Source organism: Oxyura jamaicensis, chromosome 7 (genome assembly GCF_011077185.1).
Source record: "Oxyura jamaicensis isolate SHBP4307 breed ruddy duck chromosome 7, BPBGC_Ojam_1.0, whole genome shotgun sequence".
In the NCBI taxonomy this organism is placed as follows: Eukaryota; Metazoa; Chordata; class Aves; order Anseriformes; family Anatidae; genus Oxyura; species Oxyura jamaicensis.
This window is the reverse complement of record NC_048899.1, coordinates 24,819,214-24,826,754: the sequence shown is the minus strand read 5'-3', so window position 1 is coordinate 24,826,754 and position 7,541 is coordinate 24,819,214. Positions and strand designations below refer to the sequence as shown.

The following is a 7,541-nucleotide window of genomic DNA, read 5'->3' as shown; positions in this document are numbered from 1 at the left end:
GGGGAGAGTGTCTGCCGCAGATTTAGGCAATCGTTGCTCCAGTGCCAACTTGTAATTAAACAATTAAATGTAGGAGGATGTCTAGGTGTTACCACTTTTGGCTGCACAAATTGGTCCTTGGTTTGTGAGATTCCTGCCCTGGATCTCCTCTGTCCTTGTGCCCAGAGTACTTGCCTCTCTTGCAGGGGATGATGCTCCTTAAGGAACAGTTTGTGCGTGCCTGCTTAGAAAGCATCACAGTGCTAATTATTCTCATTAGATTTTGGCCACTAATAATTTATCCTTCCTACTGCTCTTGAATCACTCAGTAATGAGTACCAGTTAGTCAGATGTTGCAGATACTGCTCCCTCCCTGTCTACAAAACAATTCCCTTCAAGCATTCATCATAGGAAAAAGGCTTCTACGTGAACAAAATCTTTTCAAATTAGTCTCTGGTGCCCCAGTTAAGTGGGTGTCTACATCACAGGCATGCAGAAGAGCCTTCTTCATTAATATGTGCAATTCTGCGTGAGCTGATTAGCTCTTGCAGCTCATTTGGTAGCAAATGTGTAAATCCGTCACTCTAAATGCCAAATATGTGCACAGCTAAATGATGGAGAAGTATAAAACACGGCAGGAGTTGGAGACTTTACTTGTGAAAAGAGGACCTGATCGTGTGCGTTAAATTGGAGCTCTGGATCTGTCTAGAGCATTTATCACTCCTCTGCTTTGTCATTTTTCTGCTTGCAAAATTAATAATTCTTCCCACCGTGTTGATGGTCCTTTAGTATGTGTGGGTGTTTAATTTTGTGCCTAACATTTGTAACAGACATATGATATCTGGTCTCAGTTCCCATAAAACAATAGCCCTAACAGTGCAGTCTTCCTTGCACAGCACGCGAAACCAAATTAATCAGTTGCTAACTATGTATTATTAATAACCCAGTTGCCATCACTTTTCTTGTCCTTTTTTGTTTGTGACAAACTTGGGAAGAGAAAGAAGAGAAAAAACTGATGACTTTTTTTTTTTTTTTTAAATGTATTTTCAGCCAGAGCAGTGTTACCCAATTAAATGAATGCAGCCGTGTATCTGCCCACACACGGGCAGCACTAAAAGTTGTCACCTGCACAGGGGGAGGCTGGATTACTGCCGCAGACATTAAGTGAAGTGCCCTCAGTCAGTTACGCTGGGACAAAACAAGAAAATTGGCCTGGAGAGCTTCTAATTTACGCGTGTTTTTACTTCTTGTGGTGCCAAGTACCCGCAGAGCCAGCCGGGCTTCTGGGCCCGGGCCTGCCAGCACAGGGCAGCGAGGCGCCCTCCCCTCGAGTTCCTCTCGGCGTGCAGGGGAATCCCAGCACAGGCCCAGCTGGATCTCTGCCGAGAGCACGGTTTTGGCATTATCTTCTGGCCATGCAGGTGATGGGGAAAGAGCTTCCCCTACCCCGTAGGCAGGGGTTCTGCAGGCTGTCCAGGTGGTGGTGCTGAGAGCAGCGGGGTGCTCTGGGGCTCTTGGGGGGTCTCTGTTACCCTGGTGCGGGTCTCTTGATGGCTGGGAGGCCAAGGGGACACAAAGGGAAGGATGGGTCTGCTCAATGAGTAGGGGCTGAGGTGAAATATGGCAAAATCTCAGAACTTTTGCTGGGTAAAATATCCAGTGTCTGGCTAGGAATAGCCCTCCCTCACAGCTGTGTGAGGTTGAGTGCTTTTTCTCGTCACATCACATTTCTGTCGTGTCAGGAATCACAGCTGCAGCATTTTTCTCTTGTCTCTTTCCAACAACTCTGCTGTGGGAAGCCAACTTTCTCCAAGCTGAGCATAAATTGCTGTGTATAGGATAACACTTCCTAGGAAAATGTGCACCATAATAATAAACAATACCCTCCTATAGCATCCACATTGCTGGTAAGGGACACTTTACTCATGTACCCCACTCTCTGAGCATAGAACAGGACGATCAGGTCCAACATCTCCTATTGCATCCCCAGAATTTGCCAAGACCTCTCTAACAGTCTGGGGGTTGTTTACAAGAGAGAGCAAGGGCAGCTGTGCTTGGGCTGGCCTGCGGAGGTGATGTGGTCTTCCCCAGTGATGATGTGGAGAAGACAATTTGGGCTGAGGTCTATTTTCCCTTTCCAGAGTGGAGCAAGTTGCCTTTGAGGTAGATCTTCCCTGATGCCAGGGGCCATGGGAGAGCTGCTACAGAAATACAGAGCCTCTTCATGATATTGCTGAGCTCCTGGCAGAGGTCCCTGAGGATTTATGGGTCCATCACCTCTGCAGGAGGTAGTAATAGGATAACTCCTTCTGTTCATAGAAACAACTACTCTACCAAAGCCTTCTAAAGAGAAGAGGTGAGCGAGCAGAACAAAAAGATGGACTGCAGAAGCAGAGTTCACTGTGTAATAGTCGTGTCTCTCCAGTGAGGTACCATAGTATTAAGTGCATTAGGTTTATTTTGGATAGATGTGTAATCTTAATTGTTGTGCATTGCTTGTACTGTAGTCCCAAGATCTAGGTCCTCATTATGCTAGATGCTGTACAAATATATAAGAGACTGTCATGCATGGAAAGGCTTTTATTATGTAAATAGTCAGGTTGGGAAAAAAGAAATGGTGTTATCTCTGTTTTACAGATGAGGCGGTGAGAGGGGAAAAAAAAAAAAATTGCCCAAGGACACACAGAGTCTGTGGGTCAGTGCTGGACTTGAAATTCAAGTCTCGATTTAGTTTCTTACCAGCTCTACTTTCAATTTGTGTACTGCACACAACATAATTAAAAATAAAAATGAAGCACAAAACAATACCACGTGTAATTTATCTCTATCTGGAACAATCAGTCAGTACCTCTGGTCCAAGTACTCCTTCGCTCTTCTCCATTTCTGCAAAATTTGTATTTCTTTCATGCATTATACCTGTCATCACCTTACAAGCCACGTTACTACACACTTTGTTCTCTGATATTCTGCAACATGCATCATTTTTGAGTTGGACTATCAACCTGCTAGAGAAAAGGCTCTTTTTTATGAGGCCTGGTCCCATTGGAGCAGCCTGCTGAATTTATATTCTGATCATTTTCAAAATTGTTACTAGCAATATTAAGAATAAAGTAAAAAGGATGCATACGCATTTCTGCCAGTGAATACAGCAAGGCATCCAGTATGTATGTTTACAATCACTGCTCAAGCATACCTGCTCGTCAAAAATACATATTGATGTAAATAAATCTATTCTGAAGACAAATAAAACATGATTTTCATTCAAAAAGCACAATGTATTTGGTTTTGTGTACATCAATGTTTTATGCCAGGCTTTAGGAAAGACTGTGGTAGGAGAGAATTGTAGAAGTCATGGCAGTTAATGGAAAACTGAATAAAATGGAGTTGGCATTTACTAAGGCTAGATAATACCAAACTAGCTCAATAGCTGTCTTTGGAACAGTAACTAATTAGCCGGACAAAGAAGGAAAATCTGGGTGTCCAGACTTCAGTAAAGTAGCCAATTAGGAGCCGTGTGTAAAATTACATCCCCTACCTGGAAAAGTCTGAGATTTTTAGAGCACCCATGAGGCATGCAGGGTGCTAGAAGAAAAGCTGAGCTGTGTTGAAAGGGAATTATCTGGAGTTCCTAGGACTCATAATTATTTAATATTTCCCTAGTGGCAATGTAGAAAACAGAGGTGTCTGATAATTAAAATCTATTGAAGTCATGAGTTAGGAGGTTTCATCAGTGCAGGGAAGGTTCACAACTCCATACAATGAGAACGAAATGTCCCTGTGAGTGAGGTGACACAAGTGGTCGGAGAGCTGACAGCAGAAAAACTCCTGCAGGAAACCAGCAACAACGCATAAAGATTTCTCTTTGCCCCAGCATGGTGTGGGGATGGAAAAGGCAACTGAAATGCTAAAATGCAGTAGGAGAGACATCTCCAGCAGAGAAGGGGAAGTATGAATACCCTCGTATAGGACCACAGAAAGATTTGGGGATAATAATGTGACCATGATCACTCACATTAAAGAAAGTTGGATTCTTACTGAACCTGGTACAGAAAACAGCTGCTGAGATGACAGGGAACTGGAGAACCTCTTTGGAAACGAAAGTGTGTGTACTATACTCATTTAGCCTGGTAGCTGATGGATATGAAGTTTGATCGCTCTCAAATACCTCTGGTAAGGGAAATACTAAAACTAGGGGACAACCTTGCTGTAAGAACAAGTGTATATAAATGACCACAAATAACTTGTGCTGTGAATTTGGTGGTGTTTATTCACCTGAGCATGTAAAAATTTGTGGTGGTTTCACCCAGCTGGGCAGCTGAACTCCACCACAACCATTCTCTCACTCCCACATCTCAAATGAAGAGGGGCAGAAAATATGATGGAAAGGGCTCAAGGGTTGAGATAAAGACAGGGAGGTCATTCACCAATTACCATCATGGGCAAAACAGACTCAGCATAGGGAGTTTAATATAATTTATCGCCTATTTCTAACAAACTAGAGCAGTGAGAAACTAAAAGCTAACTACAAACACCTTCCCCCCATCCACCCTCTTCCACCTCCTCCCCCCGAGTAGTGCTGGCTCCTCTCCACGGGCTGCAGGTCTCCTTCAGGCCACATTCACCTGTCCACCGGGGGCCTCTCCACAGGCCACAAGGGAACTTCTGCTCCGTGTGTGGAGCACCTCCTGCCCTCCTCCTGCACTGACCTTGGGGCCTACAGGGCTGCTTCTCTCACATTTTTCACTCTTCTCTCTCCCAGCTGCTGTTGCACAGCATTTTTTCCCCCCCTTTGTTAAATCTGCTCTCCCAGAGGCCCAAGCAGTGTCACTCATATTTCAGCTCTGGCCAGCAGTGTGTCCCTTTGGAGCAGCTGGAGCTGGCCATTAGCTAACACGGGGCAGCTGCTGGGCCCTGCTCACACAGGCCACCCTTGCAGCCCCCTGCTACCAAACCCTTGCCATGTCAGCCCAATACCAAGTTATGGGACAAAAACACCTAGTTTTAGCATGAAGCTCACAAAATGTATTATAGATTATTTGATCCAGTTGCCTGTAGTAACTGGAGACTGGATTCGATAACCCAGAAGGTCCTTCTGGGCCTGTGCCTTAGTGTATTCCTGTATCTTACCGAGTTTGTATTAGAGTGAGCTACCACCTCTATCTTATAATCGCATTAGATATTACAGTCCCTAATAATCCTTTCAGTCCTAAGAAACCTTTATATCCTTCTGAATTAAATTTCAAATAGAACATCCTAACTGTGGATTACAAAGCCATATGTGTTTATTTCCTACTCGAGTAAGTTTGTTGTAGCTATAATCGTAAAGACAAATTTCTTTAGGGACTAAGAGTTCCTTGAACATAAACAAGAGTGTTTATGGCACAATTTTACTAGCAAATAATATTCTTATTTATTATAATTGTTTAAATGGCTCCTAATGAAATATTTGGCCTCATTAAGGGATCAGCTTGGAAGGACTTTCCGTCATATGAACATATTTAAATACAAACAAAGTCTGCAATGTGTTCGGTTACAGTCATGTAGGGAACTAAAGGGATTATGTGTACTAGGAGTATATTAATGTGGCTTTCCAGATCAGCTTCTTCTACCAGACAGGGAATAAAGTAGAAAAGCCCCAAAGAAAAGAAAAGCCCCATTACTGTAGGAATGGCCTGGGACATGATCATCAGAGAAGCTCACTCGTGTTACTTCCATAAGCCCAAAATGCTGATGGCCTTGTAAATAAAAATGCATTAACAACATGCCGCTTTTCAAACTAATTGAGATGCAGCATGAAGATTACTTTTCAGAAATATGATGTTCTTTATGCAGGAGATCATGCTGGGGACTACTGCAACAAGGGCCATTGGGATAACACTATTTTGTTCTATCATCTGCATTTATTACCTTTGAGATACTTTATGTGATGTTGCGAGGTGGCCTCAGACTTGTAAAGCCCTTGAGAATTAAACACTATTGTTGCGTGAAAGAAACTCTTGTGCCTAGCACAGGCCCTTAAGTCTGAATCAGTGGAGAGGCATTTAAAACAGAAGCAAGGAAATCAACTGGATATTCTGCTGATTGTTTTCATGACCTTGCTTGCACTTCTGTTAGCAAGAGCAGTTCATAAGCCTGGAAAGCAATGGCCTTGGTATTAATTTTTCTAATTTCTAATTAGTCATTTGAACTAATATAATCTTAGCTCATGTGATTAGCTTGTCTAAAACCTTTCAAATCAGATGGAGTTTTTTTAGAGTGCAGAACTGTTAGAATATCATGCGTTCTTAGCCCATGTCATGATGTCAGGAGCCTGATTTAGAGTTTTAAGCACTCGTGATGAAGTTGGGCTGCACTGAACATAAACTAACAGACAGTGATTTGATATATCTGTGTTTTCATGAGAATTGGCATTTCTGTAGAAGAAATGGGAAGCACACTATTGCATTATTAGTCTGGTTTCCAGCTAAATCCCCCACATCAAGCACCAAACTTTAAGATATAGAAAAAGTTGGCAAGGTCCAGAGAAAGGAGCAACAGAATTATAAGGATGTTTGGTAAACATAAATTTTAGGAAAAGATGAAAGGCTTTGAATTTGATTAGTCTAAATCAGATAAGGCTAAGGAATGTGGTAGCACTTTTCCCCATAAAAATGGGTTACAAAGTGGATCAGAGATCTGGTATATTCCACACCCACTGGGCTTTTAATGGTTTAATTTGCCACAAAGAAAGCTGAGGTAGAATTTTCTGAGTAACCTTTAAGGCTTCTTTGGCCTCTGTGCCTCTCCTGTGACTCCATCACTGGAGCACAACTATTGCCATCTCCTCAGGCTGGGTATTTTCCCTCTGGGAAACCTTATTTAGAAACCATGCTTAAACACTGCATAGAGAGGCCACGAGTTTATCCTCCCTACCGCTAGTCATCCAAAACCCCAGTGGATAAATGAGGCTGCTCCTCTTGGCTCCCCCTGCGGTGACTGAGGGGCAAAAGCAACAGCTTCACAATGGGCAATTTCGATGAGAAAAATCCCATTCTAACTTGTCTCGGCTGTTGTTTTAATCTCCAGCTGGCTGATGGCACATTAAGCAGTCACATGGGTTTATTATTTTGCTGCACCCATAAAAAGGCTCCTCACTGCCATCTCTGAGGGTTTTGACACCACAGGGACGTACCTGGCACCACTTCTCTTCAACCTCTGGTGCTGTCCATACCCACTTGTGTGCTCCTCTTAATCTCCTTCTTTCTCCTCCTTTCCGAACACCTACATTCCTTTACTTGACTTGCCTTTGTACTGACTGGATTTACTTCTTACAAATCTTACTTTTATCTCTTGCTTCAGCTTTCCCTAATTTATTCCCTGTGTGGTACCCTCTAACAATGTTTTACTGCTTCATTGTCTTAGGGGAGCCAGTGGGACAAGAAAAAAAAAAAAAAAAAGATACTTGAAATGTATCTGGCTTGTTAGCCATGCAAATTCTTAAGTAACAGGTATGATTTAAGTTCACTGTGAGAGCTGGAAGCACTCGAGCTGTAACTTCACTTCTGACTCTGCCACCGCCTCCC

The 7,541-nt window shown here is 43.0% G+C and overlaps 1 long non-coding RNA gene across 1 annotated transcript in view; it reads right to left on the bottom strand.

Annotated features, from left to right (window-relative positions):
- The window catches only part of LOC118169858, a 20,874-nt gene extending 20,675 nt beyond the window's left edge, over positions 1–199 (bottom strand). Inside the window, exon 1 of the long non-coding RNA XR_004752314.1 lies at positions 62–199. This is a non-coding gene — a long non-coding RNA (uncharacterized LOC118169858). The remainder of the gene's footprint in view (positions 1–61) is intronic.
- Between the last annotated feature and the right edge of the window lie 7,342 nt (positions 200–7,541).